We start from the raw sequence: 27333 nt of genomic DNA on the forward strand, positions 1-27333 counted from the left end.
ATCCTAACTCCTCCTTCCACTCAATTTTTCATGCCAATGTGGACCGGTGTGGAAAGAGAGGGCCTCTGGAGTATCAGCTTTAGTAGATGGGGAGACGCAGGATAGTGTGAACAGTTGGAAGGCCAGGTTTAAACATGTAACCTGAAACACTGGAAACCAGAACTCACAGCAGGGCTTAGCAACAAAATCAACAATATAGGCAGCGCATGACATGTGATCACCAAAGCAGAAACAAGGTTGCTTAAATATAGCCTCCGTAGGTATTAGAATATTTCTGAGAAGTACACATCAAGCACGAGACAGATGCTCCTAATAAGTAGAGCTTTAGACATTTATTTTTGTATTTAAATATCCAGCTATATTTATCTGAAAGACTTAACCATACCATCCTTGACAGAAAGGTATGCCAGTTACTTACTGCTGTCTAGACAAAAAGATTTAAAACTGGAAAAGATAAAACCTTTGTAAGGGAACATGGAAAAGTGCTTTAAGAGTCCATGAGACAGACAGTATCTCTGCACTTGAGTCCCCAGAGCTCTGGCTTTAAGAGCTTTGTCTATTGGGGAATTTAGTATATTAATTATTTTGTAAACAGTTTCCTAATGCTTGCTCTTGAATCTAAACTGTTTGGGTTTGCGGGGAGAGGTTAGTAAGTCGTGAAAACTCTAGAAAGGTGGAAAAATCAATCAGTCTTACAGGCAGGAGTGATGCCTGTTGATCATCTGACACTTCTGGAGTTGTGACCATGGTGTGGTGAAACACTTCAAACTAGGACATAAAGATATGAATCATCTACAGTGAGTAAGCTGTCCCACTTCCAGATTTCCTGCAAAAAAATAATAATAAATCCAGACTATCTGGACATTCACCCTAAGTGTTTGGACAGCTTTAATGATCCTGTGATCTCAGTGAAGAAATTGTTCTTGAAATGAGTTACATGTTTCACCTCTATTTTTAGCATAACCATAAACCAGACCTGCTAAACTGAGGTTTCCCAGTCTCTGCTACAGTAATTTGGTACCATGTGGTGCATATAGCTGGAAGAAAGCAGTATACAAAAGAGTTACCACAAACTTCAAGGAGCAAAAAGGTACAAAGAGTTTCACAAGCTTCCCTAAATATTCAGAAATATATATATATTTTTGGATAGGGCAAATATTTCTACACCAATACATCCTTTAAGCATTTCATCACCAGCGTAAACAAACGAAAGACTGAGAGCAGTGCTCAAGCAATGCTTCAGAACATCAAGTTCCTATCAAAAGAGAGAGCTTCAGATAGACACAGGGATGAAATTTATACAGGTCATTCCTTGGCCCCTTGATCACCCCATTTGCATTGCACAAAAGATGCCTTGAAGGAATAACCGAAGACAAAGTCCAGGTGACAAAAAGTCAGTGCACTGGCTTTATGCAACTCATTACTCCCATTCTGCTGGGAGCGATGTTGAGGTTCGGGTCATGGACGTAGTGCGCAGTACCAAAGTACGCAGTGCTCTGTGTGGGTCTTTTACAGCCACAGGCTCCTGAGACAGCTGCAGCCTGAAACAGCAAGAGTACATGTAAAGGTGGTGTGAGTCGGTCACCTTTCTTTTCTCAAAACTTTCCATGGGTCACTGAGTAAGAATTAATTTTACTGAATACTCACCCTTATTCCCTAAGTAGATCAAATCGTCTCAGAAGTTCCAATTTATTTTATTATACTTGTGCTAACCTGAAATACTGATCTTAAAATAGTTCCAGGTATAAGTCAATATAAGTTTAACAAAATACACATGGCAAGAATGCTAAGCAATAACTTCACTAAATCTAGTTCTTCACAGAATCACAGAACGTTAGGGATTGGAAGGGACCTCGAAAGATCATCTAGTCCAATCCCCCTGCCGGGGTAGGATTGCCTAGACCATATCACACAGGAACGCGTCCAGGCGGGTTTTGAATGTCTCCAGAGAAGGAGACTCCACAACCTCCCTGGGCAGCCCGTTCCAGTGTTCGGTCACCCTCACCGTAAAGAAGTTTTTCCTCACCTCCTGTGTTCCAGCTTGCACCCATTGCCCCTTGTCCTGTCAAGGGACGTCACTGAGAAGAGCCTGGCTCCATCCTCTTGACACTTGCCCTTTACATATTTATAAACATTAATGAGGTCACCCCTCAGTCTCCTCTAAGCTAAAGAGACCCAGCTCCCTCAGCCTCTCCTCATAAGGGAGATGTTCCACTCCCTTAATCATCTTCGTGGCTCTGCGCTGGACTCTCTCTAGCAGTTCCCTGTCCTTCTTGAACTGAGGGGCCCAGAACTGGACACAATACTCCAGATGCGGCCTCACCAGGGCAGAGTAGAGGGGGAGGAGAACCTCTCTCGACCTGCTGACCACACCCCTTCTAATACACCCCAGGATGCCATTGGCCTTCTTGGCCACAAGGGCACACTGCTGGCTCATGGTCATCCTGTTGTCCACTAGGACCCCCAGGTCCCTTTCCCCTACGCTGGTCTCCAACAGGTCTGCCCCCAACTTGTACTGGTACATGGGGTTGTTCTTGCCCAGATGCAGGACTCTACACTTGCCCTTGTTATATTTCATTAAATTTCTCCCCGCCCAACTCTCCAGCCTGTCCAGGTCCCTCTGAATGGCTGCGCAGCCTTCCATTGTGTCAGCCACTCCTCCCAGTTTTGTGTCATCAGCGAACTTGCTGACAGCGCACTCTAATCCCTCATCCAAATCATTAATGAATATATTGAATAGAACTGGTCCCAGTACCGACCCTTGAGGGACTCCGCTAGACACAGGCCTCCAACTGGACTCTGTCCCATTGACCACCACTCTCTGGCTTCTTTCCTTCAGCCAGTTCACAATCCACCTCACTACCCGATCATCCAGACCACACTTCCTCAGTTTAGCTGCGAGGATGCTGTGGGAGACTGTGTCAAACGCTTTACTGAAATCGAGATAGACCACATCCACAGCTTTAGCATCATCTATCCACCGGGTTACATCCTCATAAAAGGCTATCAAGTTGGTTGAGCATGACTTCCCCTTGGTGAAGCCATGCTGAGTGCCCCTAATGATCCCCCTATCCTTGATGTGCCTAGAGACAGCATCAAGAACAAGTTGTTCCATCACCTTTCCAGGGATGGAGGTGAGGCTGACCGGTCTATAGTTACCCGGGTCCTCCTTCTTGCCCTTTTTGAAGACTGGAGTGACATTCGCTTTCCTCCAGTCCTCAGGCACCTCTCCCGTTGCCCACGACTTAGTAAAGATGATGGAGAGGGGCCTAGTAATGACTTCCGCCAGCTCCCTCAGCACCCGCGGGTGCATCCCATCAGGGCCCATGGATTTATGGACGTCCAGGTTGCTTAATTGGTCCCTGACCTAGCCCTCATCAACCAAGACAGACTCCTCCTCTATCCTGACTTCTTCTGGGGCCTCAGGGGTCCGGGGCTCCTCAGGACAGCCTCCAACAGCATAGACAGAGGCAAAGAAGGCATTCAGTAACTCCGCCTTCTTTTTATCCTCTGTCTCCAGGACCCCCACCTCATTCATCAGTGGGCCTACATTGCCTCTAGTGTTGGCTTTACCTGAAATGTATTTGAAGAAGCCCTTTCTGTTGTCCTTGACCTCTCTTGCAAGGTTTAATTCCAAGGAGGCCTTAGCTTTCCTAGTTGCCTCCCTACATCCTCTGAAAACAGACTTGTATTCCTCCCAAGTGGCCAGCCCCTCCTTCCACGATCTGTACACCCTCTTCTTCCACTTGAGTTTGCCCAGCAGTTCCCTGTTTAACCATGCAGGTCTCCTGGTACCCTTCCTTGACTTCCTACCTGCTGGGATGCTCTGATCTTGAGCTCGGAAGAAGCAGTCCTTGAATGCTAACCAACTATCTTGGGCCCCCTTACCTTCTAGTACCCTGTCCCATGGGATTTCCCCTAGCAATTGCTTGAAAAGGCCAAAGTTGGCCCTCCTGAAGTTCAGGGTTGCTATTCTGCTAGCTATTCTGTTCCTGCCACATGAGATCCTGAACTCTACCATCTCATGGTCACTACAACCAAGGCTGCCCTCAACCTTCACCTCTTCAACCAGACCCTCATTGTTAGTGAGGATAAGATCCAGCAGCGCTCCTCTCCTAGTTGGCTCATCCACCATTTGCATCAGAAAGTTATCATCAATGCACTGGAGGAACCTCCTGGACTGAGGATGGCTGGCTGAGTAGGCCTCCCAGCAAATATCAGGGTAGTTGAAATCCCCTATGACAACCAGGCCCTGTAATTGCGAGACTGCTCTCAGCTGCCTGTAGAAGGCCTCATCACCCTCCTCATCCTGATCCGGTGGCCTGTAATAGACACCCACAACAGTATCACCCCTGCCAGCCTGCCCCTTAATTCGCACCCACAAACTCTCAACTCGCTCCTGATCCGCCCCTGGATAGAACTCAATACATTCTAGCTGCCCACTCACATAAAGAGCAACTCCACCACCTCTCCTTAGCGGCCTGTCTTTCCTGAACAGGACATAGCCATCCATGACCACATTCCAGTCAGGCGAGGCATCCCACCACGTCTCTGTAATTGCCACTAGATCATAGCCCCCCGACCGAACACGGATTTCCAACTCCTCCTGTTTATTCCCCATGCTGCGTGCATTGGTGTACAGGCATTTCAGGGAGCGAGCTGGGCACACCGATTTCACCCCAGGGGGATGGGAGGCCTCCTGGTCTACCTCAACACTAGAGCGTTGCCCCAGTGGTGCAAGCCCAGCTACTACCCCATCCCCCTTCGAATCTAGTTTAAAGCTCTCCGAATGAGCCCTGCTAATTCCTGTCCCAGAACCCTTTTGCCCCTACGACATAAACCTTTCCCATGTATTACAGTCACGCCTGTAATACATAGTTCTACATAGTTCTTGTACACGGATAAGTGTTCCTCTTGTTGACTAAGAATTTTTCCTGTGACTCAATAAATCTTCTCATGGAATTAGGTGCTATTTGAGATAAGCAAAGTTGCAAAACCTATTCCTGTCTTGATATAAAATTATAGGAAGTAGAGCTGGAAAGGACTTTAAAAGGTCACCTGGTTTGTCCTCAAGGTAGAATCAATACTTGTGTCACTTGTGACAGATGTATGTTCTTAATGATGGTGACTTCACCACCTCCCCAGGCTTCGCTATGTTTATGTTTAGAAAGGTCTTCCTAATAACTATGCTGACTCTCCGCTGGTGTAATTTAGCTTGTTATTTCTTATTATGCCTGCCATGAACAAAAAGGACATATTACTCCCTTCCTCTTTACAACAGGGGTTTTTTTTACATCTTAATGATTGCCCTTACCCTTCCATCTTCTTTCTGAGTGCTTAATAACCCCAATTTTTCAAGTTCTCCTTGGCTACAGTGCTCCAAGCTGAGTCCTTACCAGTATAAAATACTAGAAGACTACTGCAGGCTGCATTCTGGTTTTCATATACATAATAGCTGGTCACTTAGCTTTTTAATAATTCATCAACTTGTGTTTAATTTGATTCACTTTCATTCCCAGATCTTTTCCAGAGAACTGCCGTCTGTTGTGTTACCCCATCCTGTATTTGTATAATTGATTATTTCTGCCTAACACTTTGCAATTGTCCCTATTGAACTTAATCCTATTTTTTTCAGATGATCTCTCCAATTTGTCAAGATCATTTGGGATTCTAATTCTGCTTTCCACATGTTCAGAATCCCCCCATCTCCTGTCATATGTAAATGTACCGCATATAATATTATTCCCTCATTCAAGTCATTCATGAGAATATTTAACAATATTAATCAAGAACAACTCCCTGTAGAAACTTCTCAGTATATTTCAGTTAAACAATAAAATTAGGTAATTATTCTCTGAGCTTCACTTTTAGTTCATCTTTGCATTTACTCTCAAGACTATATTTCCTTAGCTTTCTGATGAGAATACCATTCAAGGGAGCACCAAAACTTAAGTAACGTAGGAGCAGGAGACTTAGTCTACCCCCTGTATCTGTGGACCTGTTAGCTCATCATAGCAGGAAGTTAATTTGCTTTGTCATAATTTGTTTGACAAATTATGAGCTATTCTCTCCATACTGTGTTCTAGCTGCTTATGAATGTTTAGGACATTCATTGCACAATTTCTTCTGAGAGATTTTGGTGATCTTGTCATCGAGTATGCAACTGACAATCAAGTACCAGCATGCAATACCATGCAAATGAATTTTATGCAAAAATCAAAAGGACTTTTGAATTCTTTTTCATCAAAACATATTCATCAAATATTCACTGTTAAAGGGGGCAGCATCTGTAAGAGGTCTCGAGTAAGTAGAGAATGATGCATCTCATATAAATGACGTATCTCATTGATCAGCACTAGTAGAAACATCCCCCTATGCTGATTTATATCTCAATGCAGTGTTCATTGGAATAAAGGCCCCCACAAAGTATATGGATATCGTGTGGTAGTGAATCAATTATGCTCATTCAGATAACACTCAAAGCACTTATGTCATATTGTTGACTCTTCAACCACCTGCTCTTGTCAAGGAGGTCTGCCACATAGTCTTTGAAGCATTCTTGATTTGCTCCAGTCATGCTCTGTTCTGATTACAAAAAAAAATATAATCATTTTCATATCGCTATTTTTTGAATAGCCAGCACTATCTGTACGTGTGCATAAATGAGATGGAAAAGGTGCAGAAAATACACAGTCTTTTTGGAGGGATACATGTTTTGTGCATCAGTCAGATGATACATGCTATCTAAATACACATCTGTCAAATTAAAATCCAGTGAAAAACAAAGTGACACAACATCTCTGACCAGATTTACTACTAGATGACTCACTTTTTATCTGAAGTCAAGTCACGTGGAAGACCAGGAGGCATTCAGATGTAAGAATCCAACAGAATTACCCTTGAAAATAAAGATGTTGAATTATTAGAGTTTATGCAAAATAAAATACAAATGCACATTATACCGAAACAAAGAACTCTTGCTTCAACTCTGTATGTAACAATTGAAACAAAAACCCCAATAATCCTAACGACAGTCACCATAGCCACTCTATGTCTAGGTGTGGTGTTTGTCTGAATTAATGGGGGAAAAAAGCCCATAAAAATGAACTCTCTGTAATGAGTCACATGAGAATAAAAATCAATTTGTAGATCAGTTTTTCCAGTAATCAATTCTATTTGATCAAGAACATTACTGAATTTTCCTGTTCACAGAAGACTGTGCAAAACTTATTGCTGGAAGAGCATCTTCACTTTTGAAAGTATTCTAAAAAAAGTTGGAAAGTAGAATTTCACAGGTTGTTTAGGGATACATTTTCTCTCAGGTAATCTAATTTTAAATTGAGTTATTCCAGATTTACATCAAATAATTCAAGTGAAAAAAAATAATCTTGGCTTTCATAGGTAGTACATGAGGCCTTTGCTAGCCTTTCACTTCTAGTGTTACTTTATGATGTCTCTGCAAGGAATTAGATATTTATGGGGTTCTCTCCTTGCAAATTTATCCAGAGTTTCAATTGCTAGATTTCTTTTGCCCAATAATCTCATTCATTCAGGATTAAAAGTATTTTATGTAAAAATATAACATTTTCTTCCTGAATTTGCAGGAGCAGAAAAAGTAAAAAACAAAACAAAACAAAACAAAAACAGAGTAAGAGAAAATATGCTTGAGGCTAGAGTCTGAGACTAAACATGTCTACCTGCGGGACTGTTTTATTGGACATGTATGAATTTATAAATTCAATAACATGGAACAGGAGACAGCAAATCTCTAAAACCACAAATCAAAACTACTGAGGTCTTTAAGAAATGTTCAAGTTACACATGGCCTTCAGGACTGTTAACTGCTCCATTTCAGAGCAGAAGGAGTTGTCCTGTCAGGAACAGTAATGGCATAAAATGAAAATAATCTCAGGACAGTTACCAGTCCTGAGGATAAGAGGCAAATGTCTTTCCACGTAGCTATGATTAATCAATATTAATAAGGCTAATATTCCAGTCTCTGTCTAATAAAATTTAGCAACTAACAAAACTAGAAAACTGTAACCAGGTGATTTATTACCGTCCCTTCACTCTTTTTACCCTATTACTGACTGCCTGTAAAAGGATGAGATGCAGTGGCCTGTGTGAACTTCCTGAAGATGCCACCCTACTGAACGATAACTGAAAAAGAACTGACAGATAAGAAAGTCACATACCTGCTTCTTATTAAGTAACTGTCTACAGCTATAGTGGAATAGCGCAAGAGCTTTCTTCTCTCACCCCCACCCCACATCAAACTGACCCTTCAAGGCAATTTCCTGAAATGGCACTTTTAGCTAATGGGAAAGCATATTATAGGACACAGAGAGAAACTATAAATGGTAACAAGGCTAAATTCCCCGGATCTGGACCCCTATAACCTGTTGTTAATCTAGCCACTCTGAGGAAATGGTGGTATGATGATAATTACTTCTCAGTTCCTCCAAAGGAAGTGCTACATTATATACTTTAAATAGAAGGAAAGAATATTATCTTTTTAGTATTTTCATCGTGCATTGTTAAGCCACTGCATTCCTGTGCTGCATCCCACTGTGATGAAGCCAAGGGTAGTGTTTACCTGATGAATTTTAAGTGGGCAGCAATTTACAGTGCATGTGATTGATGAATTATCCCAGTATAGATACTACTGATTCCTGCTATATTGCAAATACTTGTAACAAGAAAAAAATGCAGCAATCAGAAAAATATCAGAACTGCAAAGAACTTTCCAAGAGACTGATGAAATGGGGCTCTTTCCATTGAAAGATCAATGGGAGAGAATCTAGGTGACATTATTAAACAGCAAATTTTCACATATGCATGCTTCTGAAAAAAAAATTTCATTAACAGGACAAAATGTCAAAAAGTTCACCAAGAACAGAAAAGCACCACATAAAAGAGGGATACAACAGACTTCAGGTCATGACATGCACTTGACCCATGCTGCATCAAAAGACATTGAAATTCACTGCTTGCAGCCCCACCTCATGTTCTTCCTTCTTTCAACAGGATATGAACCAAATAATATGCATTTTAAGTGTACCTCTGTTGAAAGCTTTCAGCCACACTGGAACATTTTAAGCACCTTTATTTTTAAATGAAAGAAAATATTAAATGTATAGACAAAGGGACTGTTAACGTAGGCCAGGATAGGGCTATATTAACTAGGATGAATATTCCAAATAGAGCCAGCAGTCACAGTGTCAGAAATGCACCAAAGTCTTGTGTGGTTTATTATTATTTTTACCACTAGAGAAAGAGCTGTGAATGGGTCATACGAGTCTTGAACAACAACAAACCATGGAGCAACAACGAGGCTATACTTCGGTTTCTGCATATACCTTGAGCTATTCAAATTTGGCTATGGTGAGAGCATGGCATGGTGTGTCAGAAGACTAGAAAACATTTGACACCTACACAGTGGAAGATTTTATTGCCTTCAATGCATATGTGGTTAGTAAGCACAAATCTCTTTGCCCACTGTTCTATGCAGACACCTGCAAATGACGAGGTGAAAACAATACAAGGATCCTCAGGTCACAAAGTGCGCACAGATGCCTATGCTTTGCCTGCCTTCCAGTGGCGTGGCCCAAGGCCTCTCCATGGTGAGTCTCTGAGTCATGTCTAGAATCTTTTGTTCATTCTGGAAGATTATACCTTACCCTTAGCCAAACTCCTTCAAGCATCTTTAGTCCAGAGGGCGAATTGCAAATCCTGGAAGATCAAAGTTGCTCTTAAGATTTGTAGAATTTCTTATTTCTTCCTGTAAGTCAAAAAAATGGCAAGTAGTTCATTCCTCCTTTTGCTCCTGTAAATTTGCTTCTTCCCATGGAGACAGATGAGGTGGCAGCAGATGGAATTAGAGAGTCAAATGTTTTGAATGTGGCTTGTGCAGCCAGCTCCACTCTCAGGAATCCAGAGCAGCTAATCTTGAAAGGAAAATGAGCACGGCCTTCAAAACCAAATACCTGGCAACAGATGTGCAGTTTAAGCTATCAGCCATTAGTTCCAGCCTTAATAAACTAATCTAGAAAACAGCTTGCTTTCCCATACTTGTTTCTTCTCTCAGTCTTTTCAGTTGAATAGTTGTAACAAGTAGTGGGGACGTAATTGTGGATTCATCATAGATTTGAGAGATGGGAATTTCTAAACCCTAAATTTTAATCTTGGTAGTAGACACTGTGTGTATTTTTCTGCAAAGTACCTAGTCTCATTATGTCTTACAGTTCTGCAAACATCACATACCTTATTAAAAATAACAGAGAAGCCCTGTGCTTAAGAGGTTGCCTGCAGGTGCTTATCATGTGAGCAACAGATGCATTATTGAAGCAATTCCTTTTTGCACATCTATGCCAGAACAACAACCATTAGAATAATTAGATTCTTTTGTTGGCCAAAGAGCTCTGAGGTACCCATCTCTCCAGTTGCTGGCCTTTAGTGAAGATGAGTTGCCATCTTTTAAAACTTTAATGTGCTACAAACTGACTCTCAGGACAAATAGTTCCTTTCTCAGGTCAGAATCAAAACCTGTTGCATTAAATTATACTTGCTGTTGCCATGCCAACATGCTTTCTTTGCTCACACTTCATTTTGCACTCTGAATGGCATGCCTAATAAAAAAATCAGGACTTTCCATTTTAGCCATCTCAAATGTACATCTGGACTCTGTCCCAGACTGTAAGTTCCTTAGGAAATATTCTAACTGCAGTTAAAAATACAGTTCTTAACCATTTAAAGGTGGCTAGGCATAATCTCCCAGCAGGACTGAATTTTAACACAAAGTACTTTGACAGAGAACTACTATTCAGATCTTCTGATATTATGGAATTTGGTAGATCAGCAAGGCAGAACATGAAGTTGTTTTCCATCATACAGGGTGCCTCTAGAAATTTTAGGTAAAAAAATGTGAAAAAAAAAAAGAAAGAAACCTGCATCTAGCAAAGAATCTATAGACAAAGATGAGTTATGTAGAGAGTGTGGATGCCCTGTGGATACATTGGTTCCACATAAAAATGTCTGAAGTTTGCCTTGGATGATAGTTTAAAAAGTTATCCAGCTGATCATCATGCCACCAGTACAGCCTGTAACAGTGTTTTACTGCAGAAGCAGCATTGGTTCTTCTGTTCCCAGTCCATACTTGGTGTAGGGAGCAGGGCTGAGTCACAGATATGTTCTCCCTGCTGCCCAGGGCATTCCAGTGGGCAGGGGAGGCGCTTTGCTTTGTGCCTCATCAAGTTTTACCCCAACCAAAGAAAACAAACAGCAGGTTTTGAAGACACTGTAAACTTTGCCCTCACAGCTGGAGGCAGAGTGAAGCAGTGGCAGCCAGAAATAAGGGACAGGCAAGAAGAAAACAAAAAGTGATGGAGAGAGACAGCCGCAGCACAAGGAGTTCATCCTCTGCTTCTATTAAGAAGTCTGAGAGTCCCCTACTGGGGAAAAGAAACCATTAAAATCTTCATTAGAAAGAATATCACCTTGGGCATTTATTATTTATTGTAAGCCTTTATAAGCCATCACTTTTCATATGTATTCCAATAAGTCTCCATGTTCTCCCTGTCCTGCTCTGGTCTATTAGCAGACCAAACTTCCCACAGCAAGTGCCAGGGCTGCTCTGTGGCAGCGGGACGTTCAGTTTACAAGGAGTCTTCTTTTACATGCACAGCTAGGAGGGATTTACAATTCAAGCTTTTGTAGCTGAATCCATAGAGTATTTAATTTTAGATTATCCAAAGGAAGAAAGTTATAACAATCAAAAATAAAGCTGAGTGTACTCTACACGGTTTGTTCAGCAGTGCCAGTGGATTTAAGAAGGATGAAACAACACTGGAAGCACTGGTCATGCACACAGTACCCAGCCCACTGCTCCAGCTGTGTGTCAGCCTTAGCTTCTCAGCTCTGTAACGTGAAATCCTTTGCCTGGTTTTCCTCACGCGTTTTGTTGTTTTGCTTTTATCTTCTCCAGAATTTGCCTGTAACACAGTTCTTCTTTCACCATTTGAAATACAGAGCAGGTTGAGTCTATACACACTACACAAACTACGTATTAAGGTTATATATTTCTACCTGCACAGTGTGAAAAGCAAACACAGAAGATGACCAGGAGACTTGGCATGCAGCTCTACTTTCTCATTTCTTGCTGTAAGTAGATGCCAACTGACAGCACACAAAATTTCCTTTAGTATAATGGGTTTTTTTTAAGGCAGACTCCCAACCATACGTTCTCCCCATATCCACCCAGATCCTACTGTAGGGCACATGGCCTTTTGGAGCACAACCTTTCCAAAGACCCACAACACACCTTCCTCCTGATCAAGCACACATCACTGAGATGCCATGCACACTGGGTCTATCATTAGGTATAGGTCCAGGGTTGTATCCATGATGATTCTCCAGCTACAGTATATAATCACAGGTCTGCCACACTGCTACAGCTAATTCTGCCATTAGCTGATGCAGACTCCCTTAGATAGCAAAGGCTATCAGAGTGCACAAGAAAAATGTAACACTACAGGCCTGTGAACCAGAATGCAAACAGCTTTAGAAATTTCTCACCCCTATTTATTATGTCACCCTGCAATTACGGAAGTATTCCTACGAGTTGGTGTTCATTTGCGTGAGGACTCAGAGTCAAGATAACTCACAGAGGTGAAAAATAAGTTTATATTCTCTAAAGAAGAAATATAGAACTTTTCAAAGACTTTTAAATTGGTCATACCGCCACACTTGACATGATCATTTTTAGAAAGTTAGGTTTAACCACTTATTAGACTCTACAAACGTGCTGGGCACCTACACACTACCTCAACTCTAGACATTTGGAGGGCAGTGAACTGCCTAGTGAAATTAAATCCATAATAAGCCTGAATCTAAAGCACGTCTTACAAAATTCCTACGCATGTGACATCTAGATCTTCCTAAATTAAGAGGATTGGAGACAAAATGTATGAGAGAGAGTAGTTCACATAAATCTCCTCTACTGATCTAATTCTATTGCTTTTCCAGAAGTACTGCACTCAGGAACGCTTTTAATTATGGGAATGAGAACTAGGTCGCCCAAACACATCATGTAGCCTTAATGACACACAATGAAACAACAATAAACAAAATGTTAAACCCTCTTTCATTTTTGGCGAGTCAACAGAGAGTTAAACCTAGCAATGATTCTTTTTCAAAGCTGTTCTCAGTTCCCTCTTTTACGATGTCATTGTTCGACATTGTTAACGTCAAGGAAATATTGATATGGTAAGATGTATTTCCATGTGTTCAGTCACTTAAAATATTAGTACAGAGGATAAAGAAAAGATGTGACAAGTATGGAATGATGAGACACATCAATAGTAAGAAGTCAGTATGTTCTTCCTTTACCCATATGCTATATGGTAGATTCTGGAAACACTTTTTCTCAGGGTGCTTTGGGCACAAAATGAAGAGGCTTACAACCATACCAGTGGTTGTTCTACCTGGACACACATCATCAGTGTGTCTTGTACCTAGGCACACTTAGTCATAACTGTTGACTTGACAAAACTTATTGTTTTCCTTGAAACAAGAACTGCTTTCAACATTGCAATTTTACTGGATTTTCGTTCAGAGCACTGAACATGAGCACAATGTCGTAGGCACACATACAAAAAGGATTGTAATTATCTGGCAATCTGGCATCAATTAGGAGAAAGGAGTAAAATTTAGTTTCACTTTCATTACAGAATTGTGCGGTTAAGGTTTAGCTTGGGGGGCGGATGATAAGTTGGTTCTTTTTGTCTCTTATAGAAGGAATTAATCTAAAGATGGTTTTCTGGGTTCCTTTTTAATGAATGTGCACTTTACAAAAGACAGAAATTCTATATTTTTTCATGTTCAAAATGCATGAATATTTAGTCTGGGTTAAGAGTTATAAAAATATCAAACTCAAGAGACTGGAGAGAAAGAGAATACTTTCCGTTATTTAATCTTCATCATCTGACAGGACACAATTCCTTTAAGTGACCTGAATTCTGGTGCGCTGTCCCCTCCACTTGCGTAGGTGCTGTTAGTCAGCCACACGCAGTTAAGAGTATAAGTATTACCCTTTATGTATGTTAATTGATCTCTGTGTCTAAGAACCTAAGGATATGATAAGGATATGATACACACTTCTGGTACATGGAAACCAGTGTCAATGTAGTACTGTATAAACTCAAAGAATTTCTGTTCAGAGTGTGATTCTGTAAGTTACTATTTATAACTTGTCCACTGTTACAAACTGACTTTCCAGCCGCTCACCCATTTTTGTTAAAAAGAGGCCTGACTGCAAAAAGGTCTTCTCACCCTCTGGTAAGGATAAGCATGAAGAGCAGAAGTCTTGTGAATATCTAAAGCCAAGGTGACACACTTGTGCAAACTCTGCGGAAAAGGAAAAAACAAAATCTTATCACGTTTTTGGCAATTCGTATAGCTACAGTTCTTCTCTGTATTAAACACGACATATTTTTGGCTATACGGAAGAGGGAAGAGGAGAGAAGAGGGTGAGGAAGAAGAAGTAGTAGTAGTAGTAGGTAAAATTGATAAAACAGACCTTCAAGGAGACTAACTTCATCACAGGTCACTGTGATCCACACTAAAAATCTTTGTCAACACCGGACAAGTGGGCTTACAATTTTGCCACATTGAATGTAATTCAGATGAACAGATAAATTAGGATTAATTTGTTACAGTTTATAATCTTTCTGCTTTTACAGACACAGAAAAGTAATATGAATGCACAATTGCAATAATCCCATGGCATTCACAGATTCAATAATTTGTAAAATATGAGTTATATAATAGATATCCAAGTGTGTTTTCAATAGATTTCCTCTATTACACCTCCTGAAGTTACTTGAAAGAATTTAATATTCTCACTTCCTCCTAGGTAAATCGCTCCTGTGGTTTTCCTCCTGAAGTTTATCGTCTTTTTCTGTATTGTGTTTAGATTGAGGTCAATGGTTCTGGTCTCTGTTTCCTCCCCAGCTACCCCAGCCCACCGCCTCTCTTCCAGGCAGGAAAACCCAAGTGATGGTCAGCAGTGAAGTGAAGGTCAGAGATTTCCTTGGCTGGCCTTGGACGCCTTCCCGCAGCAGCCTGAGTCAGCAGCACTCCTCGCAGACCAGATCTGCCTGGTCTCTTGAGGGCACTCAGAGGAATAAAACATCATGGCTGACATCTCCTTCGTGAGAAATCTGGTCATTTCTAATCCAGTTCTTAACCCTAGTGGAAGGCTCTTCTCCACAAAGTTTTAAGCAGTTTTCTGTTAAATCTGGTTCACATCCTACCCCAGGTGTCTGTCAAACTACTGAAGCAGGCCTAAACAGAAATTTATATCCATTTAACTTCAGTTGAATGTCTATTTAGATAGCAAGCAAGTAGAATTTTATGCACTTTTAGTAATATTTTTCTTTAATGTTTTTGGACATCATAAAATGTCTGAGTCAATCCACATTTCACAACAGTTTCTGTTAGCAAAATATGTTGTTCTTATACACAGTTTTTAATTAACACTCCTTCCTTACCATGCACATAACATAACGTGCTGGAAGAAGGAAGATTTATTTTACAACTGTATATCTAAGCTTTCAAAAGTGAGTATTGAATCTAATTTCTGATTATCCAACACAAGCCAACTTGCAGCCTTCAAAAAGTGGGCATTCAATATTCCCTGATAACCTGTGGAGTTACTGGTATCAATAGTATATATAAGCTTTGACCAACACAGGAGTCTTAGTCCAAAGTCTATCTTGAAGCAGTTGTTTGACGGACACCCAGCTAGAAAATATGAGATGCAAATATTTCTCAAATACAAGGGAAAGACTAGCTGACAAGACAAGTAAAATGCAGAGAAGTGTTGCAAGTGGTAGATAATTCTCATGCAGAGTTGACAGATGGAGAACATGAAGGTCTCTTTGCAGCATTTTTTCAGAAAATTCCTTGTTTGCTCGTACAAGTTCTGCTGAGACAGACAAGAACATCTTCACTTCAAAGCACCACTTTTATGTACAGCAAGGTGATCTACCCTTGAGCAGACAGCCAGCTGCATTGCCAAGGCATTACCTGAGAACACCGGACATCTGCCTTCAATTTCCTTGGGTCAATGCTGCTTGCATCTTCAGTGGGACTCTCACATGATGATGTTATGCTCACTTCTGCTGCAGGGGCCCAGCTCCTGGAGCAGGCTGTGCAGTCTCAGCCCAGGTAGCAACTCCTGTGCAATCATGAAGCACTTAGATGCATTTCGATGGGATTCCCAGCAGCCAGAGGCCTCAGTCGGCCAAGCTGCTGAAGTAAACGCCAAATGGAGAAGTGTGTCTGAAATCCCTCATTTCTGTACACCACAGAGCTTCTTTAAATTCACTGCTGATCATAGGAATTACTCACTAATCCCTCCTGTATTCAGGGGCCTCACACATCCTTTTAGGCGAGGATGACTAGATCAAGACCACTCTTCTGTTTTAAGCAGCCAGTGTTAATATCACCATTCATGTTAAGCTGTAGTGCAGAGGACAGAAGACTTCTGCAGAAAACAGGCAACCAGGACCCTACACCCGCAGCACCCTTAGGATCCTAAATCCACATATCCCCCACTCAGCAGAAAACCCCAGAGTACTCCCATGTAAGCCTCAGTTGTTCTAATCTGAGGTGAAGGATATGGCTTTGAAAGTTTGGGTGGGAGCTCTGACACACAGCTCAGTGTTTCACTACCAGCCCTATTCATGTGCCTGAATGGAAGCAGCCACAGCTGCTCGCTTTTCTGCTCAAACCGCCTCTGTCACCACAAGCAGACCTACCAAACCCGACCCTTCAGGAGATGTCAAATCAGGGAAGCCTGTTTTGTGACTTCTGATGGTGCTTTCACCATGCTAGGACACTCAGTCTTGCCAAAATGGTATTGCTTCTGAATAAAGGCAGCGCTACTTAAGGAATTTATCAGCAAAATTGTGTCTCTGGGCTCTCAGAAACCACTATGACTGCAGATGGCCTTGCAAACTCTCAATCTGAACTGAAATTTCAGACTGTCTCACTTAAGGGGCCTGAGTCCTCCCTTTGACCAGTATAGGCAGGTCTGTATATAGCTAAGAGCTGCACGTATACTGGTAGATTAAGCAACATCAAATGCCTTTCCTGTTAAAGCAGTGGAGCAGCCCTGACATGGTTTTAGTCTGGGTCAGCTAGCATTTGGGAGAGTGCCAGGTTACAGCTAATTCCTAGCCACAGCTCAGGAGTTAGTATAGGTCAGAGGCTGCTCCCAAAAGCTAGTTTGGGTTTTTGCGTGTAGGAGAGTTCAATAGTATGGACACAGGTCCTCCCAGTTGCAAATACATTTAGAGCTAAACTCACTAATGTGGCGGAGAGGGCCAGACACAGAAATCCTTTCGTGTCTCAGCAATTATGTTCCACAGTTCAAGACAGCAAAGCAAAGAGAAGAAAGTATATAAGATTACACAAAGAAGGTTTGCCCTATGTTGGGAACTTTCTGTTCTTGGAGACAAAAAAAAATTCTGCTAACGACAAGACATTCCATATCCTTACGTTGTAGAGCTGCACTTGTGAAATGGAAATACAGGCTCACAGCTGATAAATAGCGAGAGAGAGCATTCACCAGGCTGATTATAAATATGTGCTCAGATAGCTCAGGGACTCTGAGGATTGAAATCACGAGATACTCTACATGGCAACGTGGTTATTTAAATACCTCTTCTTCCACCGGGAGTTCAGCCATTATTCAAAGAGAGGAAGCATATTCATTCCTGAGTGCTCCAGACATGGGACAGTTATGAAAAGCTTTCTGCACAAATGAAGCAAATGTGGTATCCCACAGGGAGACTGAACAACAGCTTCTGTCACAGCCTCAAAACCGACTGTACCTGAATGAATGGAGGCTGGAAGGTAGCTGGGTTCATGGACAGCAGAGTGTTTGTTGTTGAAGTCTGTCACTCCCTCTTGAGGGTTACTTCAGTGGGTTTAAAACTTTATATAATTGCAATAGATACGGCTGACAGCATGAAAACAATGAGATTAACATATAAACAGTTGAGGCTATAATGCTATTAAAATGGACGTTCAAGGAATCTCTAGCCATTTCTACAGCTGTTTTGGAAAGTCTCTCTTTGGCAGAACATGCTGGAATGCCTGTGCTTCCCATGCTGGTTTCCTGAGGAAAGGTTTGTGGACAGACTCGTTTATTTATTACATTTTTTTTACCCCTCTTAGCTGTAGCTGTGGATTCCCCAGCCTTGTGAAAGTAGTCATTAGTTGCCTTGTTTGTCCAGGAGAAATCTGTAAAGAAACGGCTCTTGTCCAGAGGGTTCCTGGAGTTTTCTCTGAACCTTGTGTAATAGCTTAATAAAATCAAATTCAGTTTTATGTAAGATTTGTTACAAGATCATAGGTGTTTTGTGAGAACAAATAGCAAAAGAACGGAAATCATGTTTACGGTTCTGAAGTAAATCGTCCCAAATGAAGTTCAGATGGGACTTGCTAAGGTGATCACCCCTCCAACTGGAGCAAGACTACAAGGATCAGATCCTGTCATCTTAAATGAGAACCAAAGGAAATCAGCATCACCTACATCCACATACCCTGAGGCTATTTTGAAGGCAAGTTCCTTGGCTGTGCCAGCCTAAAGCTGCAATAAACTCCCACAAAAACAATGGACAATTGCAGCATTTATGACCTTCTGTCCCCCAAGTGTTGCCCTTTTTTTCTCTGGGAAACAGAAAGCAACCTGTTCTTATAAGTTTTTAAAACAAACACTCCATTGCAAATGCCTCCCCCTTTGGAGGAAGGCATACAGAACAAACACCTAATGGATTTTAGTCACGTTATTTAATATACTGTTAAAAGAGGAACAGATGCTACAGCAAATAGTGCATTATGAAGCCAGCATAACAGTATAAAACATAGTAAAATGCTACCCCTTCCAAAGATATTTATGCACTTGGCACTGAACATGTGAAGCTTAACAAAATACTACCTTATGTAGATTGCAAGTCCTATTTATAGAAGTTATGTCCCTGACAACAGTATTCATCATTTTCTGAAGTCTGCAGTTCTGTGGTGATTTTCAGCCACATCCATGATGTTGACAGTCGGTCACCCGTAGAGTGCTGAATGCAGCACAATCACCCGAATGCTACTCTTCTGATCATTGATTATGGAGTTATCCTGTATTATTACATACTTACTGGGTGAGAGCAACCCAAAGTGTTATTTCTAGTTTCAGCTGGCTGGAAGGACTTACCCATTCTAGACAACCATCCGTTCTGACTAAATTACAACCCCTCCTCATGCTTCAGGATGTCACTAGCTATGGAAAAGTTGTGAAGAAGCTTTCTGTTGGCTAGAGAAGCACCTCCTGCTTGCCCACCTTCTCAAGAAACCAGAACGACAAGCTGACATCAGCCCAAAGCTGCTTGCTGTGGTGTGCTCACGCACTGCCTGATACCAGATTCAGTTTAAGATCCTGTTCTTCAGTGCAGATCAAGGACTGGGCCTTGTACTTCTCATGTACTACCTTCCTTGACAGCTTACCATGACCTAGTATGACAGCTGTGGTCATCGGTAATCACTGCCAAAAGGGAGGATCATAGGAGTGGGTGGAAAGGAAATCAGACATTCCTGGCAGCTGGCCCGCAGCTCTGAAGCTTCCTTTCACCAAACATCAGACTGAAAACAGATCTCCGCTTGCTAAAGAAAAAAGTATGGGCTTCCACTTTTCAATCACTTTTCCTTAGTGCAGCATACAAATAGTTTCCTTTCCCCAAAGAGAAAAGGAGAAAAGAGAAAAGGCAAAGGGAAAAACACATGTGTTCACCTAGCAGAGTGAAAACAAAGGGCCAGAGAAGGCTGTTCCTCCCTGGTTTGTTACTGTCATTTTTGTTAGCAACAGTTGATTAGGCAGGCAGGCAATGATGGCCCTTGGAAAGCAAAACAAGAAGTGTTGAACATATAAATAGAGAATTAAAGAGTTATACAACACAGAAAAGTTTTAACTTGTTTTTTTATGAGCATACTACACAGAAAAGGATATATTACAGCAGAATTTAACGTGCTTTTTTTGCTAAATTTTCACAAATTCAGCGATTACCTACAATGTGGTTCCCTTCAAGGGCTCAGCAGGATTGTCTCTACCTCCAAGGACAACAAACCAATTTTTTTCTCATAAGTAACCCATCCAAACCCAATGAAATTCTATGGTATTTAGTCCTATAAACACTTCTCTTAGAAATGTGGAAGAGGTTCTGCTCGTTTGTCTAAGATTGCATCTTTTTTAGGGTAGATGGAAGAGAAAGTAAAAAAAAGAGGAACAACCACTCACAGGGATTGTGAAATAACATGGTCTACAAACCCATTTATTTGAAAACAAATAAGTAAGATTTAGTGACTATGCCCACCATGGTAAAACCCCAAAATTCGAGAATTTCCCTGGCTCCTGGGCCTTCCAATAATTTTAGAACAATATTGTGAAATCCTCCAGCTATTCACTCCAGCTGAGCCTGCTTAATTAGAATTCCTCAGCACTTAGACACATTTCCTTAACAGCAAACGATACAAATAATCACTTCAGAAGACAGCAGAATATATAACATGGTCTCTTTTTTAAAAAAAAAATTATTAGTATAAAACTAAAAGACAAAAGCAATAGCGACAACTCCCCAACAGATTTTTGTCAAACCAAACGCAATCAAAACCATCCCAAAGTTTCTGAGGTTGTACACACCAGCAGTTTAAACCCCTCTCTCTAACCCCATCGCCACAACTCTTTCCAGTGAACAAACATGCAAAGACATTTCAAGCACTATGGCAATGTTGACTCGGAGCATTGTTAACTCCTACCAAAAGGCTGTGGGAAGCACAGTAAAACGATAGAAGGTTTCGTTTATTAATCTGTGATGAAAACCAGGCTTCTGTTGATGGAGGGGACAGGGGGAAGGGTAAAGATAGGCTTGTCTGTTTAATGCTTGGCCCAGATATATTTTTTTTTCAAAAAGCAAGCAGCTGAGCGCATTGCTTCTGGCTGTGTCTTTCTGTAGGTTGCCGGTTGCCAGCATTCACAAAGCACAAGTTATGTAATGTGCTCCTATCAGGAATCCGAGTTCAAAAACATTTCATGAAGTCCCATGCTGTTCTTGCTGGAGTAATTGTTTCTGATAATGAAAAGTCTGTATCACCCTGATTCAGCTGTCTCAGCCCTCTCCAATGGTAGCACTTTGTGCTTTCCCTCAATCTCTTCTCTTTCTCTCTATCACAACAATCTCTGACCATTTCTAAGGAGACTATTCTCTTCCCTAAACCCCTTCACTGGCTTTTGCCAGAGGAAAAGAAAAATAAAGAAGGACGCATGTAGTTTTGCCCCTCCTGTGCCTCTGAAACCGGTTGGTCTTCCTTGCTCATCATTTGGAAAATCCTTATTTCTTTGGTAAGTGCAAAAGCAACACTGGATTTACGATCAGAAGTATATTCATCACACTGAAGTATTGACAGAATAGCTTTTCTGACCCAATTTTGAGAGTAAATACCTAAATTTCAGAGCAATCTTCTTCACAGAAATGTGCTTACTCCTGATGGAATCATTTGAGGCACTTCTCAGGAAAATTCTGCAACTTTTCACAGAAATAATTACTGGATGACTTGTTGAGTGAGGAATTTCATTTGCAGTCACTCTGCCACTTTGATATCATTAAAATCAATCAGGCACATAGATAAGAGCATGTAATTATTTAAGGTATCTAAATTAGAGTGCATAAAGAGGAAATCATGCAGGACAGCTCTCTCTTTCAATCCATATTCAAAGTTTTTATGCCAGTACATGAATGTGTAAGTATTAGTCAATACATTTCAGCATGTAAATAACAGCAATCTGCTTCCTTGGTAAAATTTAAATAGAAAAAATAAAAGTTAAAAAAATAAAATTGCAGTAAGAGTCAGAATTAGTATAAAATGCCCTTATCAAATATCTCATCAAAATACAGGCTTGAACTTTAAAGACTATTAAAGTGTGCTTCCTTATAATTCTGTTTCCAGTGTAGTTGGGAATATAGTTAACAAACAGCGCATTCTTTGAGCCAAAGGCTTCCCATTCCTTTCAGCAGACTTCAACACAGATGCTTGGAGCAAGGATATCTGGGAAAGATGTGTCTAATATTAAAGTAATGATTTACAAGGTACTGGAAAAATGTACTGATAGAAAACTTCAAAGCACAATTAGATTGGCAGATAAAATATCCATATGTAAATCTCAATGTATTTCATCATATGTGTTGAAATAAAGGAGATTAAAAGATGAAGAATATAGAACTTATTGCTGAAACAGCAGCAGAAAGCTTTATTATTCTTTCAGACACAGTTAAATTTTAAATAAGTTAATTATCTTAAATTTATGAGGAACTTTTTCTTCAAATGTTTTATCTTAAATTTCAGAGATTTTGTTTAATTGTTCCTACTAGTTTCCTTTAGAGTTAAAAGTGGTGATTCCCAGAAAGAATGGAATAGAAAGTTGTCAGGCACTGTTTATCCTTAATTCAGTCTTCAATTCTTAGTTTTAGACAGAGGTCACAAGGACTTCTGTTCCATTAATTTGTGGTCTAACAAGCCTCAAGCCATATACATGGAGGAAAACCACCCTTTATTTCAATAAAAGGAACCCTTAAAATCACTACTACTAAAACACAGAAGGATAAGCTTTAATCAAGATTCTTTTCACTTTATTTTAGCAGCTCCAAATATTAGTTAATTCTTGCAGTGAAGCTAACAGAGATTAATTTATACCTCCCTGAGGCACAGAAATGTTGACCGTCTTCCCAAGTCAATGAGAGAATCAGCAACAGAACTCATATGCTGCAGGTTCAAGTTCCTAGTTATAAGAAATACCTTAAAATGAAATACAACAACAAGAACTGCTTACAGTCACTCAGACCTCAAATCTACAACCATTTCAAAACCTCGTGAGTCTTACTTCCATGAGTTCCTGGTGAAATCCAGGCAATACTGCTTAACTGACCATAGGCACAAGGCTAGACAAGACCTGCTTTGGTTTTTATAACTACAAAATAGGCCTAATGGTACCAACCTCTTTTTTAAATGCTTTGAATTTTTTCAGATCAAAACAGCACGGAGATATACTTATGTTGGACCTATGCCTACAGAAATCAAACATAGTTCACAGATTCAAACATGGTTCATAGACTACGTCATCCCCAGCTAGAGCTCTGAGAAAAATGAATAGAAAACTTGGCAAGTGTCAGCTTGCTGCTTCATGCATTGTGAATGAAACATGTAAAAGCAGCAGCTGCATAAGCAAAGAATAGAAATTCTGATTTGTATGGCTTACAGTCATTGAATATCACAACATAAGCAAAATAAAATATTCATTGCTACAAGGGTTTATATAATTTGGTTTCTTTTCTCTATCCAGCGTATTAAACTTTGAAATCTTAATGACTCACTTATGTTGCACATTCTTTGTAAAATAATGCCAATTGCCTATGAATCTACACAAAACAGCAATTTGCTAAAGATTTTCTTGGCTATGCAAGGCAAAAGAAAACACACAAACACAGTTAATGCTTATGCTGGAAACCACCAACAAATTCTTCAAGTCCTAAATACCGGTTCTGGAGTACGTTTTGAACAAATTGTTGATTAGCTGCAAGAGTTATAATACAATGTTAGCTAATACTTGAAAACTTGCCTGGTATGCTTGAATTAGCCTGAATTTAAACAAGGCATTTAATAATGTACCTGGGCCTAGTGGTGTTGACACTACTACCAAACAGAAGTTACTTCAGTATTGATTCTAGAGTGAAAAGAGAATGAGACCACCCGTGCTTTTAATACGTTGCTATGGAAAACAGAAATTAACCAGCTTAGATGCTGACATGAGTAAGAAAGTACGTTATGACCATATAAACCAGAGTGAAAAAAAACAGTCCTGAAATAAACCCTTTGCAACAAACCACTTTCTGACTGGTACCATTGACTTCAGCAGCAGTCATAAAGGTATAGGAATCTGGACATTTTTCAAAATCATTACTGAAGGAAGAGAATTTATTTTAGTATCTAATCTTCAAAACATGATTACAACATGTCCATAAGGTCCAACCTCAATTTCAGAAAACACCGGCTACTTGCCTTACAGTCAAAGTACACAATGGATTTAGGAAAGCTGGGTGACTCGTGGAAAGCGCTGCAGTGAAAATAGCTATTTTCACCAGTTTGCTCCACTCAGTTTCACAACACCATCATGTTAAGGCTCACTCGAAAGATTTTCATCAGAAGAGAGCATGGCAAACTCTCATTCCCTGGTAAAGTTTCTTTCCTGCTTTCTGAAACAGAAGACTATCACTAGAATGTCATCTTCTAAACTGAAGCTTCTGCACACTCAGAAAGCAGCAATACAAAACCATCACAAGTTTTGTGACCCATTTTACATTTCAAGTTAATCACATTAATTTTGTGCAACTAGTCAAGGAATTATAATGCACTGTTGTGTTTGTACTTACATTGAATAGAGAAAACTCATTTTTTATTCAGGACCATACTTTCATTAAATCCCTCTATATTTCTCAGAAACATGTGCCAAAAAGCATTTCAGTGGTGTGTGTCAGTTCCTTCCTCTTTGACTCTCACTCCATTTTAGAGTGTGAGAAGGTACTTGAAGTACTAGAGTTTACATTTGTTTGAATGCTATGGCTTTCTTTGTTGGCAAGATTCATCCCATCTGCTTTTACCTGGGTAAAAGTTGGGTACCTGCTCCAAACCTCATCTAGGATTCCTGCACACTATTCAAAAGAGAAAATTAGGGACTACCAGAGAGCAATCATCTTGTCCTAATTTTAGGTGGTTTACATAGTTCAGATGAATCACTCTCTGGACACAGTCCTTTTCCTATTAATGGTAAAAAAAAAAAAAAAAAAAAAAAGGAAAAATGTAAATGACTCATGTGCCTCTAAAGCCAAATTTAGACCATTAAGTGTAGGTGAAATGCATTTTACCTTTACTGATTGGCATCCACTTTGGATCAGGCTATCTTAGACTTACACCATGGACTTTCCTAGGCCATGGTGAGAAAACCCACACTAAATCAACACCCATTAGTGAGAAACAACTTATGCATGCCAGTGACTTCTATTAAAAACATTAACTACACCAGTCCCTACAGCATAGTAATTCATCAAATTGCATTGTTTATAGCATCTCAAATAAAGGAAAATCTGTAACCTCCAAAATAAACACTGAAAAAGTGCAATATTAGAGAAGTTTATAAAATTCCAAGTAATTAATAATAAACAGGACAAAACCAACATGTCCACATGCTGGCAGAACAACTACTCATGAATCATGCACCTACTGTGATCAAATATTTGTTGGAGGGGTTTACTGGGGTTTTTTGATGTGCCATACTGCATTCATAGGATGATATCTGAGAAGAGAAGATGCGCAATGAAAGAATAAATGGTTTAGATTATACTAACAGCCATTTTTTAACCTTTGGTTGGATCTTCTCTAAGACCTTTCAGCAGTACTCCTGCCTAGTGGCAGTCCCATCACAGAGCCATCCAAAAAAATAAGAGAATGAACTCAAAGCGGAATAATTATGCATCCCAACAAACTGCCAATTTAAGCTAATGATGTAGGAGCTGACAAATGCCTAGTAATCTCAACACGTGACAGAGAATTTTATAGCTAGTGTCACTAATTGTCTTCCAAGATAATCTAATGATCTTGTGATCAGCACAGGAGAGGTAAAAGCACTGTCAGATGAAAGGCTTGAGACAGCTATCTGACTGTTGGCCCAAATCTCCCCCTCCTTCTTCCCCTGTAGCATTCAAAGTATTTTAACAATCTGTAACGAGGGTATGTGATCTCAAAAAGACCTGACAGAAATTAAACAGCTATCCCAGATGCTGGACACATAAGATCTCCCACATACTTTTTTTTCTCCTCCATTCCATGCTACTATTGGCAGCAAAACGCTACAGAAGACATGTAACTTTTTTAATTTAAATTAATTATATTAAAGTATTGTAATTTTTATATTATCTAATATAGTATATATTTTAAATACTTAATGAAAATAATAAAACGTAAAAATAACTTTTAACACAACGATGATGCAAATGTTGTCACAACTTGCTCTGAAAAGGTTGGAAATGCTGTAATAAAATCATCAACAGCCACAGAACTTTTCTGCTTAACACCATGTCTGAAGCAGAAATGCTGGTAATAACAATAGGAATTTTGGGAAGAAAAGGCTATGGCAGACATGGCCTGAGAAGGCTGGCACACCCAACACAAAGGAAGGATCTTACTCTCAGGACTCTTGCTGGTCATTCCTCAGTGTGTTCCTCTCCAAATACAGTGTTCACTGCCTGTAAAGCCAGTAAATAGGCACAGTATTGCAGGCAAATGGAGAAGGCAGCACAAATCTCAATTAGAGTACATTTTGAGCAGGAATTATTTTATCTTCAAGAGGGAGAAAGGAAACAGTTGCTCCAGAGGCTGAGAAAACAGCAAATGCTGCAGGAGGAGCTCCAGTTAAGACGAAGAAAAGGCTACAAACTCCCTACTAGTGTCATGGACTCACGATGTCTTCCAGGACGCATCTACACTGAGGCACACACTTCTGGCAACCACAAGATAGGTACAGTGAACAGCATGATTTGAAAATCTTTCCTAGGTATTTTGGCTAAACCCTCACTGAAAGCAGAGAAAGAAAGCCATATTAGTTCTGTGTTACAGTACAATAGTTCTTCCTAAAGGATGTGGGAGAAGTGGAAACATGCTTTCCACAGATGATACTGAACAAAAAAAGAGGCATGGCCACTAGAAGACTACACAAACAGTGGAATCCATTTGGAAGAAGACATTCGCATGTATGTCCACAATAAGATGAAAAACCTAAAGGAATGAAGAACAAAGGACACCTAGGAGTAATTGCAGACAGCGAATTATACAACAGCTTGCAACACGGCTGCAAAAATCAATACAACTTTGTATGCACAAATGCATCTTGAGATAGTGTAGACTGGACATTTTAAGGGTCCAATTTTATACAGTTCCCGTATGATCCTACATGGAACACTACAGTCAGTTCAGCATCAGATTACCAGAACCATATAATGAAAACTAGGAAGTTTCTGAGTTGAGGAATGTTTTGTAATAGATAATTATTTAATTTTCTGGATAAAACACATTTATAGCACATCTAAGAGCTCTCAGGGAAAGGGCTGTAAACAGCAGTCTGGTAGTATTTGCAATGTGAACACCGAGAACAAAGGGAACAAATTACAACTGTAGACA

The 27333-nt window shown here is 40.3% G+C and overlaps 1 long non-coding RNA gene across 1 annotated transcript in view; it reads right to left on the bottom strand.

Annotated features, from left to right (window-relative positions):
- Positions 1–306: 306 nt before the first annotated feature.
- LOC137665964 (uncharacterized) overlaps positions 307–27333 on the bottom strand; it is a 47817-nt gene continuing 20790 nt past the window's right edge. The window contains exons 2-3 of the long non-coding RNA XR_011048568.1: positions 6830–6898; positions 307–1541 (exon numbers count right to left, since the gene is read on the bottom strand). This is a non-coding gene — a long non-coding RNA (uncharacterized lncRNA). The remainder of the gene's footprint in view (positions 1542–6829; positions 6899–27333) is intronic.

This window comes from Nyctibius grandis, chromosome 1 (assembly GCF_013368605.1).
Source record: "Nyctibius grandis isolate bNycGra1 chromosome 1, bNycGra1.pri, whole genome shotgun sequence".
NCBI lineage: Eukaryota > Metazoa > Chordata > Aves > Nyctibiiformes > Nyctibiidae > Nyctibius > Nyctibius grandis.